This window comes from Protopterus annectens, chromosome 1.part0 (genome assembly GCF_019279795.1).
Source record: "Protopterus annectens isolate FY-2018-M chromosome 1.part0, PAN1.0, whole genome shotgun sequence".
Lineage (NCBI taxonomy): Eukaryota > Metazoa > Chordata > Ceratodontiformes > Protopteridae > Protopterus > Protopterus annectens.
In genome coordinates, this window is record NC_056725.1 from 711,693,699 (window position 1) to 711,719,013 (window position 25,315).

At 41.7% G+C, this 25,315-nt stretch overlaps 1 protein-coding gene across 2 annotated transcripts in view; it reads right to left on the reverse strand.

The window, feature by feature from the left end:
- SYMPK (symplekin scaffold protein) overlaps positions 1 to 25,315 on the reverse strand; it is a 2,606,756-nt gene that overhangs the window by 782,627 nt on the left and 1,798,814 nt on the right. The gene's annotated exons all lie outside the window — the stretch shown is intronic.

Here is a 25,315-nt window from a genome sequence, read left to right on the forward strand (position 1 = left end):
ACTGATCTCATTGCATACCTTGGAGTTTAAGAACAGCTGATGCCTCTGATCTTCATGGATGGTTTTCTCCTACAAGGAGTTTTATAAAGACTGACAAAAGAACAGATACTATAACTGCCAACTTCTTTGTTGAAGAGTTTAGCACAATACCAATAATACCAGAATAAAGGCTCAGAATCAGGAACATATTTTAAATATTCCTCTAATTCAATTAAAAGTTAATAAAATAACACATTTTGCATCAACATGCATTTTTTGCTCAATAATTATAAAACTCTGATGTCTGGATTTATTGACTGTAGGTAGTCCTGAATAATTCACAAGCAAATCAAACTTTTTATGAAGGACAGAGGAAAATTATGAACAAAACCAAAGAAGGTCTGTGAAATCAGGGACAGTGACAGGTTTGCATTACTCCTCATTGAGGTAAATAAAAGTGCCTTACACCTGCTACTGTTTGTTAACTGCTAAATAGCAGTCACTGATCTTGTGTGCCAATACCAGTAGTACAAAACTAGTATTGCTACGGCTTATACGTGTGTGTGTGTGTGTGTGCGCGCGCGCACACACATATATATATATATATATATATATATATATATATACACACATATATATACATACACATACATGTGTTTGTATATGTGGGTAAAAAATATCAGTGATTTTTATCTGTAATGGCAGGAGACACACATTCTTCTGGGTATCAATAAAAAATGTAGCTAACAAGCAATTATATTTCAAAAGTGAGGCATAAAATATGTCACAGAACATTTAGACAAATCTACTAAGAATCTATGGAACCCACTCCCCTGATTATATAAATGGATACAGGGGGCTCACTTAATCACCCCTGACTGTTGCTGGTTTGGAAAAATGAGGAGAAAAAATTTATTAATTTTCTGATTATGCTCTTTAACCTGAACAGGCTGTTATATGACCTTGTTAGAATAATGCTGATAATGACCTCTGCCCTCAACTGCAGCCATGCTAATATCAGCCCTGCTTGGATATGTGCGTACAGGAAGCTGCTGTGGGGTGTGTGTGTGTGTGTGTGTGTGTGTGTGTGTGTGTGTGTGTGGTTATTACTACTATAATTTTCATCACAGTCAAACCTTAGAGGTGTGCACACGAGGTCATTATAGCTTGTGTTTATGCTCAGGACAGTGTGGTCATTATTTTCTTTTACTTTTCTCACAGACCACACAGGTGTACAAAGAAGGTTACTATTGTTTGTGTAGGGGCAGGGTACTGTATAGGAACAAAAAGGAGAATACATTACTGTTGTCATTATTCATTTCACTTTCCTCACAATCACACTTCAGGAATGCATACAGACAGCTGCCTTTGACAGTTTGGGTTGAGGAGTGAGGAGGCATGCTATATGTATGTATGTCTGCAGTGACTTGCAGTGCATGACTGTGGCAATTTGAACCTCTGCTTTCACCCCAGCCTAACACCAAAACAATGCTTAGGCAGTCTTTTTTTGTGGGGAAGTTAGGGAGGCAGGCAATTCCCAGCTGGGACTTGTGTATCTAGACAACAACTAGCTTGTTAGTTTACTGTTGCTGCAATTCTGTCATCTTTGAACATTAAGTCGAGTACAACTTGCACCTTTCTTGAAAGAAAAAAAAAAACAGCCTGAAATTCTTTTCTTATTCATTTTTTTTTCATTTAGGTCACTACTGGATTAAAAGGTTGGGAAAATGGTCTAAAATACATCCCAGAACATATATAACCCTATGGCTTCTTGGGCCCCGACTTATTTGAGTTATTTCCTAAATGGTTATTACTGTGTTGTCTTGGTCAGGAAAGGCGTGTTGAACAGATGCAAGGAAAACTAAAGCTGTACAGCAACATAATTTCTTTCTTCAATCATAATTTCTGTTCAAGTCATCATTGGTTGAAAAGAGTATGCAAAAAGAAAAAAATCTTTAAAATGCACTTCAGAGCATATAGGAAGTTATGGCTTCTTGAAAAGGCTGAAGAATAAGGAAAAATGAGAGAAAAGGAAGAACAAGTCATGTGCATAGTATGGGGATCCCAAGATGGAGGAAAAACAGGGGAAGACTGGAGGGTATGTGTGTGTGTGTGTGGGGGGGGGGGGTGCTAAAACAGTAGGTCTAGGGTGCCATTTCACCCAAGTCCAGACCTGTACATAAAGTTGCTGCAGTCTATCACTGTAGCAACTAAATTCCAGTAACTGTAAATGTCCCTTTGTGAGATGGTCCAAGATAGTGTGCTATACAGGCCTGCTGTAATGTAACAGTATTGTATATACAGGCCAGTCTGTGTGCAATACTCTTAAAAGTTTGCAGTATGAAATAAATTTTTTCTTAGGAAGGGTGGCAGTGACAAGGTGATAGTAGACTTGAAGTAACCAGGGGGCCCCCAACTTGACAACTGCTGGGGGCCCCCAAAATGCTAACACCGGCCCTGATTACAGTAGCCCACATGACATACAGCAGACATCCCCTGCTCAGCTGAACTAAACATAAGGAGACACATTATACCACTGTACTATGAGCTCCTGTCCTCAGGACTTTGGGGGGGAGGTGTCATTGGTAGCATCAAAGCACTACAGTGTGTAGCAGGGAAAGTCAGCTTAAAAAGTATACTACACCTTCCTAAGAAGTTAAAATGCCAGGTTTTTGTGATATAAAAAATGAGACCATAATAAATCATTTCATAACTTTTCCCACCTTTAATGTGACCTATAACTTGTACAATTCAATTAAAATTAAATCAAAAGGTGCTTCAACAAAGTATTAGTTTAAGGGTGTGCACACTTATGGAACCAGCTTATTATATGTTTCTTATATTTTTCCCCCTAACAGATTTGTTTATTTTTCAATTGAATTGCACAGGTTATAGGTCACATTAAAGGTGGGAAAAGTTTTGGAACAATTTACTGTGGTCTCATTTTTTATATCACAAAAACCTGGCATTTTAACAGGGATGCGTACACTTTTTATATCCACTGTACATACTTAAGCAGTATTCCCCTGGTGTACCGTGACCCAATTGCATGTCTAGGAATGACTCAAAGATTTTATACTCCTTAGGAATGAGCACACAGTCCAGAATAAGGGGCTCGTACTTTCATTCTTGGATGCTATTCCCTTTAACTCAAGCCACAATATTTTATTACTATGGTTACAAAAACGGGTTTCCTCTTTAAACATCTACATTTGTGGCATCTCATGCTACCAAAACACAATTTTTTTGTAAAGAACAGATATCTTCCTGGTCACACTGATTCTTGACATTGTAACACTCTTCCTAAGTGGGCAAATTGTTAAGGCTGTTTAATCAGACCATAATTTAGTGACCTTTTCCTTTAAATTGAGGGACTTCCCAAAATCGCACCTTCTTCAACACTTGAGGATGAAAATAAATTCTACTGTAATCCTCCTCTAAGAATCCCATAACTAAAACTGCTACCTATGCCTCTGACTTCCATTCCCACTTAAAGGAGCACTACCTGCAAATGACGAAAAAACTTTTTTTTAATCTTGTCATGAATTACTGCACCTTCCAAAGCTGCGTGAAGCAAATTAAGTATTCATTCCAAATTTCACCTTTTTTTTTTTATCCCTGTAGTATTCATTCAGAATTTTATTTATTTTTTTATCCCCATCTGTCCTTATGGGGGCAGACATCCTCATGAGATTTTTTTTTTCCCCTTGGAAAGCTAAACGTGTCCCATAATGCACTATGAAAGCACTGATTCTGAGAACAACTAGCCCTACCATTTGTTGTCTGACTAGACTTCCATTCACTTAGAATGTAACACCTGAAAAAACTGCCAGGTTTGAGAGCCTGCAGATCATGTGTCATTTACTGGTCTACCCTGAGTATTATAAATCTTGTTCCTACTGATGTACTACACATTCTCTGAAAGAAGCTTGCAAAAGTGTCAACAAATTACAGAGATAAAAAAGACTTTTTACAAACAGCAGTTTTTCAAGTTTTAATTCCTGGCTAGGTTACTCCTCCCAACTCCCCTCCTTCAATAAGCTAGAGTGTCACATTTCCAAGTTAGCTAGATCCACCTAATTAGTCCACTTTGCATGACAATAGACATCAAACGAGTCACAGCCTGGTGCATACCTCTGAACTGTACAGATTTTAGCAGAATGCCCAGATTTTAGCCTCATATTTTTTGGTCTGTTTTTCATAAAATTCTGATTTTTCTGGCAAATTAGTGGTAAATCATTAAAGACTGAGGTTTGAAAATAATGAAAGACATTTGAGTTTCAGACCATGTCCTTCAAAAAATTCATGCTAATGCAACATCTGCTAATCTATCAACTTTCTAAGTATGTAAAAGCAATATTTAAAAACTGTCCCTATTTTTGGGCCTTTGTTCCACTTTTATTTATGGCTTTGTCCAGATTTCTTGGTCTTAGAGGTTGAGGGGGTATGGCGTGGTGTGCCACTAAAACTGTTCCCTCACTTCTGAATAGCACAGGATAGAAAAGGAATTTAATGTTAGTTTTTAACAACTTTTTCTAAGGATGCAGGTGCCCTCAGGAGCATCTTGATTAAAAACTGGGCCCTTACAAACTAAGATGCTACCCTCAGGACCAAATTAACGGATAAACCTAAAGTTACATATAGAAGGGGCCCAACATCAAATCTATCCTGGAAAGGAATGTAAAACCTTACATACCCAATAAAGATATGAATAAATGTGGTAGATGCCCCTATTTTAAATTTATACAGTTAACATCAACATTTACTGTCCTGGGTGAACAATATGAGGTGCAGGGGAGATTTGACTGCAACACAAAAGGGGTAGTCTACCTTGCAAAGTGCCAGGCATGTGTCTGCTTCTATGTGGGGAAAACAGAGAGACTCTTTAAACAAAGAATTTACGAACATCAATATAGTATAAATAAGCAGAATACTATGAAAGCTTTGGCTAAACACATAATGAATGAACCAAGTCACCAGTTTAACTACTTAGTAATTGAGCAAGTCGTACCCAATTATAGGGGGGGGGGTCAATGGACTTTGAGGTTAGAGGAGCATGAGCTTTTGTGGCAATTAAGGCTAAATGCACACTCATATCCTGGACTAAATGAATATTGCCCTTTGAAATGTATCTTGAAATTAAAGTCACTTAAGATAAATAAGGAATAAGAACACCAAAATTTATGGTGTTTATTCCTGTTTATATGTTAACATAGTAACATATTTACCCACACACACACACATTATATATATATATATATATATATATATATATATATAATCATCATCTTCTTTCGGCTGTTCCCGTTAGGGGTCGCCACAGCAGATCACCTGTTTCCATTTCTTCCTGTCCTCCGCATCTTGCTCTGTCACACCAACCACCTGCATGTCCTTTCTCACCACATCCATAAACCTTATCTTAGGCCTTCCTCTTTTCCTGTTACCTCGTAGCTTCATCCTTAGCATCTTTTTCCCAATATACTCAGCATCCCTCCTCAGCACATGTCCAAACCAACGTAATCGTGCCTCTCTGGCTTTGTCTCCAAACCTTCCAACCTGGGCTGACCCTCTAATATACTTATTCCTAATCCTGTCCACCCTCGTCACACCCAGTGCAAATCTTAACATCTTTAATTCTGCCACATCCAGCTCAAACTCCTGCCTTTTTGTCAATGCCACTGTCTCCAACCCATATAACATAGCTGGTCTCACTACCCTCTTGTAGACCTTCCCTTTCACTCTTACAGGTACTCGTCTGTCACAAATCACTCCTGGCACTCTTCTCCACCCATTCCATCCTGCCTGTACTCTCTTCTTCACCTCTCTTCCACACTCATCATTACTCTATACTATTGACCTCAAGTATTTAAACTCATCCACCTTCTCCACCTCTACTCCTTGCATCCTCACCATTCCTCTATCCTCTCTCTCATTCACACACATATACTCTGTCTTAGTCCTGCTGACCTTCATTCCTCTTCTCTCTAGAGCATATCTCCAATCTTTCCAGGGTCTCCTCCACCTGTTCCCTACTCTCACTACAGATCACAATGTCATCTGCAAACATCATAGTCCACGGGGACTCCTGTCTGATCTTGTCTGTCAACCTGTCCATCACCATTGCAAATATGAAAGGGCTCAGAGCTGATCCTTGATGTAACCCCACCTCCACCTTAAACACATCCGTCACTCCCACAGCAGACCTCACCGCTGTCACACTACCCTCGTACATATCCTGTACCACTCTTATATACTTTTCTGACACTCCTGACTTCCTCATACAATACCACAACTCCTCTCTAGGCACCCTGTCATATGCTTTCTCTAAGTCTACAAAAACACAATGCAACTCCTTCCGACATTCTCTGTACTTCTCCATCAACACTCTCAGAGCAAAGATCACATCTGTAGTGCTCTTTCCTGGCATGAAACCATACTGCTGATCACTAATCATCACGTCCCTTCTTAACCTTGCTTCCACTACTCTTTCCCATAACTTCATGCTGTGACTGATCAATTTAATCCCTCTGTAGTTACTACAGCTCTGCACATCACCCTTATTCTTAAAAATCGGTATCAAAACACATTTTCTCCATTCCTCAGGCATCCTCTCACTCTCCAAGATTTCATTAAACAATCTGGTTAAAAACTCCACTGCCATTTCACCTAAACACCTCCATGCTTCTACAGGTATGTCATCTGGACGAACAGCCTTTCCATTCTTCATTCTCTTCATAGCTATCCTTACTTCCTCCTTGCTAATCCATTGTACTTCAGGATTCACTATCCCTACATCATCCAACCTTCTCTCCCTCTCATTCTCTTCATTCATCAACCCCTCAAAGTACTCTTTCCATCTCCTCAACACACTCTCCTCGCTTGTGAGTAAGTTTCCCTCATTATCCTTTATCACCTTTACCTGCTGCACATCTTTCCTAGCTCGGTCCTTCTGTCTAGCCAATCGGTACAGGCCCTTTTCTCCCTCCTTAGTGTCCAACCTTGTATACAACTTTTCATATGCTTTATCCTTGGCCTTCACCACCTCTCTCTCTGCCATGCACCTCATCTCCTTATACTCCTGTCTACTTTCTTCATCTCTGACAATCCCACTTCTTTGCCAACCTCTTTGCCTGTATACTCTCCTGTACTTCCTCATTCCACCACCATGTCTCCTTGTCGTCCTTCCTCTGTCCAGATGTGATACCAAGCACCTTTCTAGCCATCTCCCTTACTAGCTCTGCTGTAGCTACCCAGCTATTTGGTAACTCTTCACTGCCACCCACTGCCTGCCTTAACTCATCCCAGAACTCCACCTCACAATTACCCTTTTTCAATTTCTATCACTTGATCCTTGGTGCTGCCCTCACACTCCTCCTCCTCTTCTTGATAACCAACGTCATCCTACAAACCACTATCCTATGCTGCCTAACTACACTTTCTCCGGTCACCACTTTACAGTCTCCAATCTCCTTCAAACTGGCCCTCCTACATAAAATATAATCCACCTGTGTGCATCTTCCTCCACTCTTGTATGTCACCCTATGCTCCTCCCTCTTGTTAAAATACGTATTCACCACAGCCATGTCAATCCTTTTCGCAAAATCCACTACCATCTGACCTTCTGCATTCCATTGTTTAACACCATACCTACCCATCACTTCCTCTTCCCCTCTGTTCCCTTCACCAACATGCCCATTGAAATCTGCTCCAATCACCACTCTCTCACCCTTGGGTACAGTCATCTCCAATTCACTCCAAAATGTTTCTTTCTCATCCATTGCACACCCAACTTGTAGAGCATACGCACTAACAACATTCATCATTACACCATCAATTTCCAGCTTCATAAACATCACTCTATCCGACACTCTTTTCACCTCCAAAACACTCTCAGCATACTGTTCCTTCAGAATAACTCCTACACCATTTCTCCTCCCATCCATACCATAATAAAGCAATTTGAACCCACCTCCGATACACCTAGCCTTACTCCCCTTCCATCTGGTCTCTTGCACATACAATATACCAACCTTCATTCTGTCCATCATATCAGCTAGCTCTCTCCCTATACCAGTCATAATATATATATATTTTTTTTACATCAAACAAGAATATGTTTGTGAATGAATCGTGAATTTTTTGATCATATAACTTGATAATCACATGACTTCTTAGGGTGGGTTTGTGATGTCACAAATCAAGAAATGTACTTAAATGTTCTTTTGAATGGCTTTTATTTGTCTGAAGAAGTTAATTTTATTTATGTGAACGAAAGCGCTCACATTAAAAGCTTTTTAAACTATAACTTGGATTATTGGATTACTTCCAGCTTTGAGGTGCCTAAACACCTCACTGGCAATGACCTCCTTGCCATAACCCAGCACAGTTTCCTTCCAGCACACAGTACCATTACAGCTCTACTGTCCTTTACTGACACAGTAAACAAAGCACATGATGCAGGCCTAGCAACATCACTAATCCTTTTAGATCTATCTAAGTCTTTTGACACTGTGTCTCATGCTTTACTGTTAAAACAACTAGGAAAGTTAGGCTGCTCCTCTAATGGTCTAACACGGTTCATAGGTTGGTACTAGGCTATTGGCCCTAGGGCCTATACAAGCCTAGCCATAACAATTCCCTGGCTATTTCTTCCCACACTATTTACTTCACTGGACCCCTGTCTAGAAGGGTGACTGACGTGATCCCCAGGGTGAATTTCCTTTCTCCCATCCAATCGTCAAGGTTCCTTCTGAAGAGGGCCAAAGACAAATAAAAGCCATTCAAAAGAACATTTAAGTACATTTCTTGATTTGTGACATCACAAACCCACCCTAAGAAGTCATGTGTCATGTATGGGCAGTCTATTCCAGAGTCTGGAGAGTCTATGGGTCAGGAACCTATCCCTCCAGCACGTTTTGTTTATTGTGAAGACAAGGTTTAGATCCCTGGAGCATGTGGCTCTGAGGGATTGGGATTTCTTTAAGTATAGCATGTCCAACAGCTCTGGGTTTGACATGGACTTGTATGTTAAGCAGAGATCTCCTCTGAGTAGATGATATGCGACAGAGTATAGCTGGAGTTTTTTAAGGGGGTCAATGTAGGGCATCTGCTTTAAGCCTGTGATTCTTTTAGTGAGGTACTTCTGCGGCCTTTCCAGTTGTTGCAGATGTCTTGAGAGGTACATACCAAATGGGGTGTTGCATTCTATAATGGGTCTAATGAGGGATGAGTACAGTGGGACAATGACCTCCTTTTTTCTGGATGAAAAGCCCTTAGTGATGAGGTGTGTCACATAGAAGGATTTCCTGAAAGTTGTGGTGATGTGGTTATCAAAGGTGAGACCACTGTCCACCTGTGTCCCTAAGTTTCTTATCACACTTTCAGTGTTTAGTGTACTGCCACCTATGTGGTAATTCACTGGTACATGGGGATAACTATACATTTCTTGGCATTGAGCTTTTGGCACCAAGCATCTGTTTCTGTAAGGCTCTTTTTTGGAGTATCCACATAATTTGGGGATTCAATAATGCCTCCCAGTTTGCAGTCATCTGCAAACTTTGTTAGCCAGAGCCCCTTAGTGTTGGCGTGTACTTCAGAAAAGTAGATGCCAAACAAAAGCGGTCCCAGGACTGAACCCTGAGGTACTCCACTTGTCACTTGTCTGGAGCTGGATTTGGAGTTGGCTACTTTTACAGTGTGGGCTCTGTCAGTAAGCCAGTTGGCAACCCATCGAGTGACATAGGGATTAATGCCCAGCTTAGTAAGTCTATCTACGATCCCAGAGTGGGGGATGGTGTCAAAGGCCTTGGTGAGGTCCAGATAGGCTGTGTGGACAGTCTTTACCCTCGGTCACAACTTTTTTTGCTTTCTGTTATCTAAAATGTCTGTACTGTGAATATTACATTTTTTCAGTTTCATTACTATAAGTTCTTCTCCTCAAATGGCTCACTGAACAATCAGAATACCAAGCCAATAATACAGAAGTCCCACAAGGATCCATTCTTGGGCCCCTACTTTTTATCACCTTCATAAAGTGTCATTACAAAGTAAATTCATTCAATATGCTGATGATTCTACCATTATCTCCTCCTCCAATAACTTCTCTGACCTCCTTATACATGCAGAAAACTCTTTCATCTACTGAATCCTGGTTAAATGATTTTCAGCTTCTGATGACCACAGAAAAATCCAAACTCCTACTTTTCTCTACAAAACCACCACATGCAGACTTTAAAACATTTTCGCATAAGACAGAAATTGAACTAGTAAACTCATCAAAACTATTAGGTATAACTATAGACAGTAAGCTCATGTTTTAACATATTCTTAACACAATAAAGAAAACTCATTTTAAACTAGGTAAACTTTACCGTCATAAACTTTACCTTGACACAAACACCAAAGTAAAACTGGCCATCACTCTACTCATTCCCTCTCTTCTCTATGGAAGTCCTATTTTCACCAATCTCCATTCAACCCTTTTTAATAAGCTTCAAGCATGTTGTTATAAAATAGCTAAATTTGCCTCTGGTCTGTCCAACCGCACACATCATTGCCAAGCTATTTCTCAACTCAATCGGCTTGAATTCCCCAACTACCTACATTACACTCAACTTACTCTTGCCTATTTAAAACAAATAACTGCTCTGCACTCCATTCTATTCTTCATGCACACATTCTTACCCGCATGCTTAGAAATGTATCCAAACCTAATAAAAGAGTTGGTGAGTCCCACAACATTGCCAAGCCATAGAATGCCATTCCCTCACACATCTTGACTCACTAAAAGCCTTTAATTCTGCTCTAAAAATGATCTAAACAACCCCACCTGCTTTTGTACAACAAATTTCAAGCCACCATAACCCTTTCTACCACTCTCTACATAAAATTTCTACTACTACTTCAAATACAATCCTTATCTGACAACTAAGAAATGTGTATTCTGCTTTTTGCCTCTTGCTGATTACACTTCTACTTTTTTTGCTTTCTGTTATCTAAACTGTCTGTACTGTGAACATTATATTTTTTCAGTTTCATTACTATAATAAGTGACCTTTTATTATACTGAAAATGTCTGTACTTCTGTGATCATATATCACTTTTTTTCATAATGTAGGTGTATGTTTCTTGCTATTCTAAAGTGTTTGTGGAGCTTTTCTTCACAGGCCTCCACTGAAAATGGCTTACTGACCCAGTGGACTTTCCCAGTCAACAAATATCAAATAAATAAATAAATATGCCTATTCACTCTTTTAGACGTCCGAAGGTAGGGGGTTGGGGGTGGGTTGTTGAGGAAGAATGAAAATAGACAACACTCTTAATACAGTACTCTTAATTCAGGTAACTACCCCCCACCCCTTGAAGGATTGTAGAAAGGAATTTAACCTTGTTAGCCTTAAATTTAAATAAACCCGACAACTTATCCCATTTTCACTTACTACCCCAATTATAGAGCTACTTAAGTTGACTCTCTAGATAACCTTTCTTTCCTGCTATAAAACTCTCTAATATTATATCTTCCCTTCACATCTTTACTAAAAGCTCACCCCCTTATGTCTTATGTTAAATAAAGAAAGAAAGTGCCTCTTACCTACTTCAAAGCTTGTAGAACACAGTCTCACTGTACAACTGATTGCCTCCAGCCTCTCTCATCTGTGACCCGCTCCGTTCGCCCTGCGGGCTCACTCCGCTGCCATACCCTACCCCCAATTCCCACCCCACCCCCCAGTGGTCCTACACTTATACTTCTTAAACCACACCCTCTCTCCCAATCAACCAATCCCTTCCTTCTTACAAATTTAACCACACCCCTCCATCTTTTTACTACCTGTGACTATAACCCAATACTTAAGAGCATTTTACCTTATCCCCTTCCTTTTCAACTAACAAGTTTCATCTCCTATCTCTAAACTCTCTTCTTATCCAGCACCACCTTTTTTAATTATAGACTTAAACTTCTTATACATATCACTACAAGATACCTTCAGTAGTAAAAACTAAAATGACCAAACCAATACTCTTAGCTTTAATTTCAATTGCTCTCACCTCCACCTACCTCATCACCTCCTTTGAAAAACTGTATTACCATTTTAACTACTCTCCAAAACAAACAGCAATACATACTCCCATACTCCCTAATATTCAAACTAATATCACTTTTGATCCCACCTATCTACTACCTAAATACCATAGATTCTCCCACATTAAATACAATAAACCCACTGTAAAGAAAGTAAAATATCTAACCTACTTTATAAATTCTTCCACAATCAAACTAAGTAATCCCTCCTTAAAGGACGGTGACATCCACCCTAACCCTGGGCCTACAAATCCTGCTACCCTAATAACCCACCCTAAACTTCCTAACTCTTTTCTAATAGGACACCTAAATATCCTCAGTATTAAAAACAAAGTAGCACATCTCTATGCCCTTCTGGATATTCACTGCTTTGATATCTTCTGCCTGACAGAAACATAGTTAAAACCAGACACCAAAGACAATGAAATCATTCTCCAAGGATATAATATATTAAGACAAGACTGAATAAAAAGCAAGGGTGGGGGGAGTAGCAGTTCTATTCAAAGATGGACTTCAAATCTCCACTTTATCATACAACCCACCTCAGCATAGTAAGGCAGAAGTCCTTATCACCAAATTACAAATCAACCAAAAATCTTTATGTATCATCTGTATCTACCTACCCCCCACCCCCATTAATAATATCAATACTAAGAGGATATTCAAAGCTGGGTGTCCTCAACCTACCCCCAAGAAACAATAATACTTGGTGATTTTAATACTGACTGGAAAGTTGTTAACGCTGACAATCCTACCTCCCACATCAACCTTCACGGCTTTAGTCAAACTATTACCTCCACAACTAGAATCAATAAACCAAATAAGAAAGAGAGCACCTTAGACTGGATACTTATAAACAGAAACAAGCATACAAGGTAGGAATTCTGCCAGACAATGTAAGCGATCATTCTTTGACCTACATCCTAAGGCAAAAAAATGATATCTCTAACCCCCCCCCCCCCCACATACAGGATTGCACGTACCAACAAACACTTTAACCCAGTACTATTCAAAATGAACTTAGTGCCTGTGACTGGAACCCTTTAAAAACCCTACCACTTGAAGAAGCTGTTAAATACCTAAACTCTAAATTCTTATCTATCCTCGATAAGCACGCACCCAAACGGTCCATTAGAATGAAGTCCAAGCCTGCCCCCTGGCTTTCTAAAGAAACCAGACAAAAACATTTACATAGGAACAAGTCCTGGGCTAAATGGAGAGCTAACAAAAATATCTCAGATGAAGAAACCTTTAAGCATTTAAGAAATATTACAAAAAAAGGCAATACTTACAGACAAAAAGAACTAGTATTGTAAATTACAGCAAAATCACCAAAACAATCCTCAAAAGTTCTGATCTAGTATAAATAATCTACTGTACCCAGGCCACTCTCGCACACCTTCCCCATCTCAGGCCGAACAAAATACCCCCCACCAAACTGCTAATACCTTCAATACCTTCTTCACAGAGACCATGCAGTCACTAGCCAGTCAACTAGTCCCTGACAACTCAAGCCTCCCCACCACTACACCTGGCACTCTACCAACATTCCATCTGCAACCCATCTCTACCACTCTCATCTACAAGTTCATCCAAAAACTTAAACCTTGTACTCCTTCTGCTGACCAACTTCCATCTGAATACCTGCAAAAAGCAACCAAAGAAATTTCTTATCCCATATCCATCCTCATAAATAGAACCATTAAAGAAGGAATTGTTCCTGACATCTAGAAAATCTCCCACATTATCCCTCTACACAAAGGGGGTACCTCCAATGATTATTCCAACTACCGGCCAATAGCCCTATTATCACCCTTAGCAAAAATTATGAAAAAATGCATTCACCAACTATTAAACCATTTATCTCAACATATCATAGCAAACTGTCAGCATGGCTTTAGGCCATCCCATAGCACCACAACTGCCCTACTATCCTTTACAGAAGCCATCAATAGAAATCATAATAAAAACAATCTCTCTTCAGCTCTCTTTATTGACCTCTCAAAAGCGTTTGACATGGTAAACCATGCCCTTCTTATCAACATTCTTGAATCCCTTTCCCTTGACTGTCTGGCAGTTAAATGGTTCAAGTCCTACCTTACCAATAGGCACCAGGCAGTTCTCTGGGAAAATAATACATCATCCCTCCTGCCAGTCACACTCAGAGTCCCTCAAGGCTCTATTCTAGGCCCACTTCTCTTCTCACTGTTTATCAACGACCTCCATGTAGCCATTCCACAAGCCACCTGCATTCAATACGCAGATGATTCGACAGTAATATGCTCAGCAAACTCTCCTACTGATCTACTTTCACTTACTCAGAATGTTTTCAACATAGCTGAATGAGAAGTTATGTACCTACCATAACGTTCCATGTTAGTTGTCTTCTCTCACCTTCTTTCTTGCTGGATGGGTTCGGAGCCAATCCTCAGCTCCGACTCGGCCACTTACTAAAGCTCAAGAGCTAATTTTACCGGCTCGAGGCAACCCTATATCCCATAATGCAAGGCGATGACTACCCAGATCTCGTTTGGTAGCTAAGGAAATTATGCAATATATTCCTCCAACTGGAGAGGAGGAGGAAGAGGTAATAATAATAATCCCCCGAAAAGGACCAACCTGATCTAGTGACACTAGTAAGCTGATTAGCTGGAAAAATTGGATCAAGACTCTTCAAGGAAGAGGAACAGTCTTCTCGGTCTGACCAGGCTAGGGGGATGGTGGGCGGGACGCAAGAAAGAAGGCGAGAGAAGACAACTAACATGGAACGTTATGGTAGGTACATAACTTCTCAATGTTAAATTGTCAATCTCGCCTTCATTCTTGCTGAATGGGACCGCGTCCCAAGCACCTCTATCCTGGGTGGCTCAATGGAACAGACTCTTGAGAACGGTGGAACCAAAATTTGCTCAGTCTCTGGAGGCCAAGTCTAATTTGTAATGCAAAACAAAGGTATGAGGAGAGGCCCATGTGGCTGCTGCACAAATAGTGTCTATTGGAAGTCTAGCCTGAAAAGCTGTAGATGCAGCTTGTGCTCTGGTAGAATGGGCTTTTGGCCTAGAAATCAACTCTTTACCTCTGAGCTGATAAATGCATGTAATCACAGAAGACAGCCATCTAGATAGGGTTACCTTGGATGCTGGAAGGCCTTTCCTGTTCTCTGCATAGGATAAAAACAGTTGATCAGATTTCCTAAAATGTTTGGTTCTGTCCAGATAATATCTGAGTTGGCGGTGAACATCGAGATTATGTAGTTTTTCTTCCGCTCTATTAGAATAATTTGGGGAAAAAACTGGAAGATCAACAGATTGGTTTAAGTTTGTTTGCGATGCCACTTTGGGTAGGAAAGACGGATTAGTCCTTAGAGAAACTCTGTCTTTATGGAAGATTAAGTAGGGAGGACGAATGCAGAGGGCATGAAGCTCAGATACTCTCCTGGCAGAAGTAATGGCGACTAGAAAGAGTGTCTTCCAAGAAAGAAATTTCAATGAACAGGTAGCCGCAGGCTCGAAAGGGGGAAGAATTAAGGATGTTAAAATTAAATTTAGAACCCACTGTGGTGGGGGGTCTCTAATCGGAGGTTTAAGTAAAAATATACCTCTAAGAAAAGCCTTGCAAAGTTTATGTGACATGATGTTGTGGTCCAACAAGCCGATATGAAAATTTGAAATGGCTGCCAACTGAACTTTTACTGTGGAGGAAGAAGATCCTGAATGAAAAATCTCGGCTAGGAAGTCCAATACCGAATGAATCGGAGCAGTAAAGGGATCTATGTTCTTAGCTTTTGCCCAGAAGGAGAAACGTTGCCATTTACTAGTGTAAATCCTTCTGGTGGAAGATTTAAGGGAAGCTTCTATGATATCCCGGATGGGATTAGAAATCATAGGAAGCCTGGCTAGGGATGGAAGTGGAGCAACCAAGCAGTGAGGTTGAGAGAAGGTATGGATTTGGTGCAGCTGCCCCAACTGGTGGGTCAGAAGATCTGGAACCGGGTCCAGATGCCATGGCTGTACCAAAAGATAACGATGTAGGAACGGAAACCATATCTGTCGAAGCCAATAAGGGGCAATGAGAATCATCTTGTCTCTCAAGGCGGTTGCTTTCTGAATTACTTGTGGTATTGAAGGGAAAGGAGGAAAGGCATAGAGAAGTCCCCGGGGCCAATCTTGGATTAGAGCGTCTCTGGGGGGATGGCCTGGAAGGGGGAAAAGAGAGAGAAGAAGTCGGGGCATTTGCTGTTTTGAGGGGTAGCAAAAAGATTACAGCAAGGAAGGCCCCACTTCTGAAAAATCTCTTCCGCCACAGATTGTTTGAGAGACCACTCGTGAGGCATGAGAATAGCTCTGCTCAACCTGTCCACTATGATGTTGGATTTCCCAGGGATATGCATTGCTATCAGAAACCGCTGAGAAGAGATTGCCCACTGCCAAAGTCTGAGTGCCTCTCGACACAGTGGATAGGACTTGGTTCCGCCCTGTTTGTTGATATACCACACTACGGACATATTGTCAGTTTGGACTGCAATAGTTCCCAGGGGAAGAGAGTCATGGAGGGCTTGCAACGTTAAAAGCACTGCTCTCATCTCCAGGACATTTATGTGCAGGTGGCATTCGAAAGGTTGCCAAGTGCCATGGACCATCCTGCCCTGATAATGCCCCCCCCACCCGATCAGGGAGGCGTCCGATGTAACCGTGGTGACCGGGGCGGGAGGAACAAAGGGTCTGCCCTGATGGACTTGAGGGGACCATATCCACCAGGCCAGATGCCTTTTGCAAATTGGAGTTATTATGATCCTGTGACGCATGGGAAGTCGTTGAAAGGACCATTGGGCGAACAGCATCCATTGTAGGAGACGCATGTAAAAGAGTGCAAGGGGAAGAAGTGTTATGGCTGCCGCCATAAGACCCAATACTTTCAGAGCAAATCTGGCCTGAATTTTGTCGCTATGAAGAATCACATGGATGTGGTTTTGAATATCCAAGATCCTTTGGTCTGTTAACTTTGCTGAAAGTTGTACGGTGTCCAATTTGGCGCCTATAAAGGTAATAGATTGACAGGGCGACAAGGCAGATTTTTCTAAATTTATAGAAATCCCTAGCCCTCTGCAAATGTGAATGGTGTAATCTCTGGCCTGGAGAAGTTGATGCCTGGTGGTGGCAGTAAGGAGCCAGTCGTCTAGATATGGAAACACCTGGAATCCTTGACGTCTCAGGTGAGCCGTAACCGCTGCCATACATTTGGTGAACACTCTGGGGGCTGTAGTGAGTCCAAATGGCAGGGCTCTGAATTGGAAGTGACTGGTCCCCAGCCGAAAGCGGAGAAACCTTCTGGAGTGCCTGTGAATTTTTATGTGATAGTACGCATCCTGAAGGTCTACCGAGCACATCCAATTGTCCTTGCCCAAAAAGGGTAGAATGGACTGAAGTGTGACCACCCGGAATCTTGTTTTTTTTACAAACTTGTTTAGCTTGCTGAGATCTAATATTGGTCTCCAGTCCCCTGTCTTTTTTGGTACTAAAAAGAACCTTGAGTAGATTCCGGATCGTATTTGGTCTGCTGGGACTGGCTGGATGGCTCTTTTTGCTAGCAGTTTTGATATCTCTGGTACTGCTAGTTCCCTTAGACCGGGTGGAACATCTGGAAGGGTTCCCTTTTGCTAAACTGGGGTTTGAATAAAGGGAATTTTGTAACCCTCGGATATGATTGACTGTACCCATTTGTCTTGAGAAAGGGAAAGCCAGGCTTTTGGGTACAGCGATAATCTTCCCCCGACTGCCTCCGAAGGTGGACAATCGGGCAACATCTCAGGGATGCTGGAAGGGTTTGTCAGAGAGAGGCTCCCTGCTACCCTGATTCTGCAGACCCCCTCTGCCCCTAGGGCGGCGTCTGTTGTTGTTACCCCCTCTGCCTCTGGGGGTAAACTGACCTTGTGCGATAGGTGTGACAGCTTGAGATTTGCGGAACCACATTTTCCCTCCCTTCTGACCTTTAGGGTAAGGTCTTGAAGGGGTGGAGAAACTGACTCCTACGGCAGAAAGAGTCTTGCCATCTTGTTCGCATCTAGTCAAGGTGGTCTTTCACTTGAGATCCGAACAAGGTCGAACCATCAAAAGGAGAGTCTATGAAGGACGCCTTGAAGGGGTCTGCAAAATTACAAAGCCGCATCCAGGATTGACGCCTTAAAGCCACTCCTGTGCCTGCGGCCCTACTCGCTCCATCGGCTGCATAAGAAATGAGCCGCATGGAGGAGTTAACAATGGAGTTTAGGATTCCTAGCTGTGAGTTAATTTTATCCTGGGACCCAGCAGCTGACGGATCCTGTAAAACTTCTCCCAACTCTTTAAGAACATCTCTTTGAAGGCGGGTGAAGTGACACAAGTAGTTCAGCGACCGCATGGCAAAGGTCGCTGAAGAAAAATCCGCTTGCCGTACCTATCCATAGTCCTGGAATCCTTGTTAGGAGGATGGACAGGTACTGAAGGATCAGCTAGTTCCTTCTTGGTGGCTGCAGCCACCACCATGGCATCAACCGGGACACCTTTTGCCAAATATTGCCTATCAGGTGGGCCGTGATGAATTTAGAAGGCCTCCGAGGAAAGGGTTCCACCGAATCCGGGGCCATCCACGCCTTCCGAGCCACCACGTCCATAAGAGGGTCGAAAGGCGGAGACACCCAGGAGATGGAGGGTCGAGACCCGAACGCCTCCAGGTATACCGACTCGTCCTCGGAAGGATTAAGGGAAGGCCAGTTCCCCCTCTGCTTAAGGAGTTCAAGGATGTCTGAGAAAGAGACATCCTCAGAGGGGGACCTTGGGGATCCCTCCTACTCATCCAAGTCAGTATCGGATGTAATAGACTCGGGGGAGTCTAGATGTTTCCTCTTACATGTCCTCTTACGCGGAGGTTCACCTGACGGGTCAGGAGAAGCCTTGGAAGAGGAAGATATTCCCAGTGGGGAAACCTGAAGCATTGGATCTCTGGGTCCGGGAGCAAGAGAGTGGGAAGAGACGTCAGCAGGCACTGTAGTGGGAGGAGCTGATGGAACTGACAGTTGACTACGCCCTGGGGCTAGTACACTCCTCATCACCTCGAAGGCTCCCCCGTCAGAGAGGCCAGAAGGCTCCCACTCCGAAGAAATAGGAACCCCAGGCCGCACTGACAGGGACGGCTCAGAGGCTGATGTCAGGGTTGAGCTCACCAGCGCCGAAGCTCCGAGAGGGAGAACGGGGTCGGACAAGGGTCCGATGCCACTCGCCCCCTCAGAGCCGACGAGAGAGACCAGACGCCCGGATCCCTCCAATGAAGGCATCAAGGAGGAGATCGGAGGAGAGGACGACGGAGCCGAAGGGGGGGTGTTATCGGCTCCGAAGTCACAACAGTCACGGCTCCGAGGAGCTCTGGTTCTGAGCTCTGTAAGAGTGTCGAAGGAGGAATGTGAGGTGGATGTGTAATAGCTACCGTCTGTTGAGACGGGCTATGGAGCATTTGGGCCAATGCCTGAGACTTTAATAGTCTACTCACCACTCTCTCAAGGTCGTGGTCGGACAGCCTGGACGACAGAGAAGACCGGCTCCAATGGCTCCGCTCCGAGAGCAGGGGTGATCTTGGAGCCGAATGTATCGACTCCAACGAAGGGGATCTTGATCTCTTTTTTGAGATAGGTGGAGCCGAAGGAGCCGAGGATACGTCGGCTCCAGCCGGAGCCGACACTGAGTGCCCAGATGTAGCGGTATCGGCGCCAGATGGAGACGATACTGTAACTTGTGACATAGCAGGATCGGCTCCGGCCGGAGCCAATGTCATCACAGAAGACAAACCAGTAGCCAATGGCTTAGGGCTTGGAGCCGAAGGCTTAACTGGTTTCGAGGGCTTCCCCGGAGCCGACTTAGTCGGGGAGCTCTCAGGCTTTAATAAGCCCCTCAGTATTAATTTATTTCTGCGCTCCTGCAGGACTCTTGGGCTGAAGGCATGGCAGACAGCACAAGAGTCCTGCAGGTGCAGAGGTCCCAGGCAGTAAACACAAGAAGTGTGACCGTCTGTCAGAGACATCTTCTGACAGCATGAGTCACATTTCTTGAAGTCTGAGACCTTTGTGTTCTTCGACATAACTGTGTCGAGGAAACACTAAGTGACAAAAAAACACGGACACACACACAATAAACACCCAATCCAATAAAAATTAAAATGGGGATACACACACACCCAAACACCACACAGAATCCCTGACAAAAAAAAAATTAGGAAAGGGGAAGGCTTAAGGCCTAACTTAAGGGAAGGGATAAATAACTGGAAAAATAGGGAACACTAACGGAAATAGGGTTAAACTAATCGTTAAGAGTTTACACAACAACAGTAGTGACTAAAACTAAAGGGGGGAGACTGAAAGTCTGAAATTTGAAAAACTTACCAGGAGCCGGTAAAAAAAGCACCTCATTAAAGCGGCAAACGAGATCTGGGTAGTCATCGCCTTGCATTATGGGATTTAGGGTTGCCTCGAGCCGGTAAAAGTAGCTCTCGAGCTTTAGTAAGTGGCAGAGTCGGAGCCGAGGATCGGCTCCGAACCCATCCAGCAAGAATGAAGGCGAGATTGACAACTTAACATACATGGTTCACAAAACGTTGCCTCCTGCTCAATGCTAAAAAAACTAAACTTCTCTTCACACCCACCAGTAAAATCCTCCCCCATAGATTTCTCAGTCATCTCCAATAATGGCACAATTATATACGCTGATTCTACCACTAAATTGCTAGGTACTACTATTGACAATAACCTTACATTTGATAACCACATAAATAACACCATAAAAACTGTCAATAGAAAAATAGGCAGCTTATATAGAATTAAACCTTTCCTAACACCAATAGCCAGAACTAAGATTGCACACTCCCATTTAATTTCAACTCTTCTGTATGCCTCACCAATATACACTAATCTAATGAAAAATAATCTCATCAAACTAGCTAATTCCTATAATAACATAGCCAGATTTGCCAATGGCAAGCCTTTTAGAACTCACCACTGTTTGAATCTAATTCAGCTAGGCTGGCTTGAATTTCAAAACCAATTAAAACTTTCCCAACTCACCATTGCCCACAAGATATTATATAAACCTAACAGCACTCCTATACTCTCCAATCTCATTATCCCCTACAAAAATCTAAATTCTCTTCGCTCTTCCAGCAAACTTCTTGCTAGCATAAGCAAGTCTTACAATATTGGCTGGAGATTCTGTGTTTTCCAACTCTGTGGGAAAAAACTGGAACCTACTGCCTAATGAACTAACTTTAATTTCTTCGCTACCTCTCTTTAAACAAAACCTCAAAAGACACCTGAAAACACATTGGTTATGCCCCTGCAGCAACCCTGACTAATCTTCTCCTTCACTATAGCTATTTCTCCTTTTGAACCTCTACTTACTTCACTTTCATTGAAGTAGGATTGTTACTGCTTAATAGAATTCAACATACTAGAATAATCTATCCTGCTTGATGCTCTGCAAGTCTTTATCCTGTCTGATATACTAATAGGCTACATGTATCTTACTGTATATTGAATTATCCTGTACATTTTGTGTCACCCGACTACTGTAAATACCTACTTTACTTTATTAATACTAATGTATTTTTTTTTAGTAATCTTATTTTTTCCTTTCTTTTAATAATCTTCTGTTTGAAATCAATTTACTATGTATTAATATTGATTTTTTAATCTGTAAGTTTTAATTTGTTATATTTCAATTTTTTGTTGCCAATGGAGCTTTTCTCCCCGGGCCTCTACTGAAAATAGAAATATATCCAGTTAGACTAGCCCGGTAAAATAAAATAATAAATAAAATAAAATAAATAAATAAAACCCAGACAGAATATTATGGTGAGTGCATAACTTCTCTATCTGATGCTGTCAATTTTCATTCTATCCTCAACCTATGGGACAGAGTCCCCAGCTAGCTTAGATCCTGGGTGGACTCTAGGAGGGATGTTCCTTAGCACCATTGAACAAAATCATGCTCTTCCCCTGGAGAGCAAGTCCAATTTATAATGAGCAATAAAGGTATGGGGCAGCCCAAGTTGCGGCTGCCCATATATCAACCATGGACGCTGTAGCATGAAATACTGATGAATTCGCCACAGCTCAAGTTGAATGGGATCGCAATGGTTTTGGTAAACTAATACCCTGTTCATTATAAATGAATGAAATACAATCTGTGATCCATCCAGCCAATGCTACTTTGGTCACTAGTTTGCCCAATGTTACTTCTGAGAAGGAAACGAACAGTTGGTCAGATTTCCTGATATTTTTTGTCCTATGAAGGTAAAAATCCAATTGCCTTTGAACATTTAATAAATATAGCAAGTATTCACCTTTATTAGAATTTAGGAAAACATACTTGTACACTGATGGTTTGGTTAGCACTTGTATCAGATACTATTCTAGGTAGGAAGGATGGGTTACTACTTAATGTAACCCTGTCTTTATGAAAGATTAAATATGGTAGTTATGACGATAAAGCTTGAATCTCTGAAATTCTTCTTGCAGAGATTATTGCTACTAAAAAAGGAAGTTATGTACTCACCATAATGTTCCATGTCAGTTGATCATCTTGCCTTCATTGTCACTGATGGGTTCGGAGCCTATACTCTGGTCAAATGCTAAAGCTCGAGGTCTTCAACTAGCTTGTGGCCTACTCCCTATCCCATGATGCACTGGTGCTTCCCTCAGATCTTGTTTGCTGCCAACTAAGCCGACTAGATAAGTTCCCCCCCAAAAAAATTACTATCCAAGGATACACTAGATAAGGACTAAAGACAACCCAAACTTATTTCAACTTCTTAGTCCACAAGACACTGGTAGGGGGTTGGAGGGTGGGCCGTAAGAATGAAGGCAAGATGAACAATTCACATGGAACGTTATGGTGTGTATAGAACTTCTTTATGTGAAGTTGTTCTATCTCGCCTTCATTCTCACTGATGGGTTAGCATCCCAAGCACCATCTTTCTCGGGTGGCTCACGGGAGTATATTCCTCAGGACAGTGGAAGCAAAGAAGGTCCTGTCCCTGGAGGCCTTGCCCAATTTATAATGATTGATAAAGGTATGAGGTCTAGACTATGTGGCTGCTGCGCAAATGGAATCTATTGGTAGTTTAGCCAAAAAGGCTGAAGATGTGGAAACATCTCTAGATGAATGGGCCTTTATTTTTTTATGTAATGGTGAATGGACAGAACTGTACGTAAAAGAGATGCAATCTGATAGCCATTTTGACAAGGTGTTTTTGCCACTGGAGCACCTTTCTTTGAATCTGAAAATGAAACAAAGAGCTGTTCTAATTTTCTAAAGTCCTTAGTCCTGTGGAAATAGAATTGAAGCTGCCTGTGGATGTCCAGCTTGTGCAACGTATGTTCCATCTTATTAGTATAATTAGGGAAAAAAACAGGTAATTTTATAGTCTAACTGCGAAGATATTCTTAAGATATTCTTAAGATATTAAGATATTCTTAACATGTATATATTACTGCTATTATTGTTGGCAAATGTTTTCAAAGGTATCTGTTATAATTGATTTTGCTTTCTAATATTTATACTGTAAGCCTCACTACCTTTCTCTTTTCCTATCCTATACTAGCTTGGTTATCTGGTCCATTCAAGCACCAATATACCTGCCTACTACCCTCCTAGAAGCACAGAAATTTCTCCAACTAAGGTCATACCCTTCAGCTCCCTGAGAAAACTACTCAATAAGACAGTGAAAGTATATCCTGTTTTGTATGTCTGTGCTAACTAAAAGGACTCTCATAGGTTAGTTTAGCTTTCCTTCAGAACAGCCAGCAGTCAATAACCCCCTTTTCCCTTTCTTCTACTAGTGCTGAATCTCAATTTATATCTTCTCACCTACTCCTATTCCTTTCTTTCTTTTAACATTATTACTTGTTCCCTTTGTTTCTTTTTAGCCCCTTGCTTAGGAACCAGTCACTGCAGTTAAATAACTGGCCACAAGGTGGTGCTTCCACACCTCTCTATTTTCTCCTCATAGACTTTTTTTCTAACCTCCCTTATACCTCACTTACTAGTCTTTTAAACAGAGTCTCTTTCCTGACCTGCTCCTTCTTACCCCCCTCCTCCTCACCTTTCCTATACCACACTCTAGTTTAGTAACATATTATAACTCTACACATTAGCTGACTTCAACAACTAAATTTGCACTCCATCTCTGACCTACCTGCTCCTTCTTCCACTCCACAGATTGTTTTCCTTGGCAATATACTCTCTTGTGTCTTCCCACTCCGTTCGCCCTTCGGGCACACTCCGCTCCCCTACCCTGCCCACAATTCCCACCCGCCCCCAGTACCTCAACTTATACCCTCCTACTCCCACCCCCTTTTACCAACAGCCAATCATAGAATCTACAACAGCCACACCCTATATCTATACCTCTACTCCCCTCAAGTATAAATCTCCTCCCACTACTATCTGTATTATCCTACATAAAGTCAACCCCCACTTCTCTCCTTCTTTTCTAATATCTACTACACTCTTCTACCATGCCTAACCAATACCAATGGTTACTAGTACTCTCACTCCTGACAACTCTTACCACTACCTACCTCTTAACCTCCTATGAACAACCCCTCTTCTCTACTCTTACTATCCCTTCCCAACAAACTCTAACAACTTCTCCACCTTCATCAATAAGCTTTTTTAATGCCATCTACAAGCCCAGGTACTTTCAAGCCAAACATCACCGCCTAACTCACATCAGATACTCAATTCTAAATATTAGAAAATTATGCAACTATCATTGTAAACCTCTCCAGTACTACAACTTTATACTAATCCATTCCTTAACACATGGTGACATTCACCCCAACCCAGGCCCAAACCATCACCCAGCCCCCACTAACTGCAACAAACCTAATATAATCCCTTTACCACCAACCAAACCCTCCAAATCACTCTCTATAGCCCATCTAAACATACGTAGTATATGCAACAAAATACCACAAATTCATGCTCTTCTAGATGGCCAGCAATTTGACATCCTCTGCCTAATCGAAACATGGCTCAAACCCACAATAAAAGATACTGAAATTATTCCCCCAGGCTATTGTATCTTTAGACAAGACCGCACAAATAAAAAAGGTGGAGGGGTAGCAATTCTCTACAAAACAGGACTACAAATCAACAAAATAAATCATAAACTACCCTTAGACAACAACTTAGAAATAATTATTACTAAACTCCAACTTAACTCACACAGATC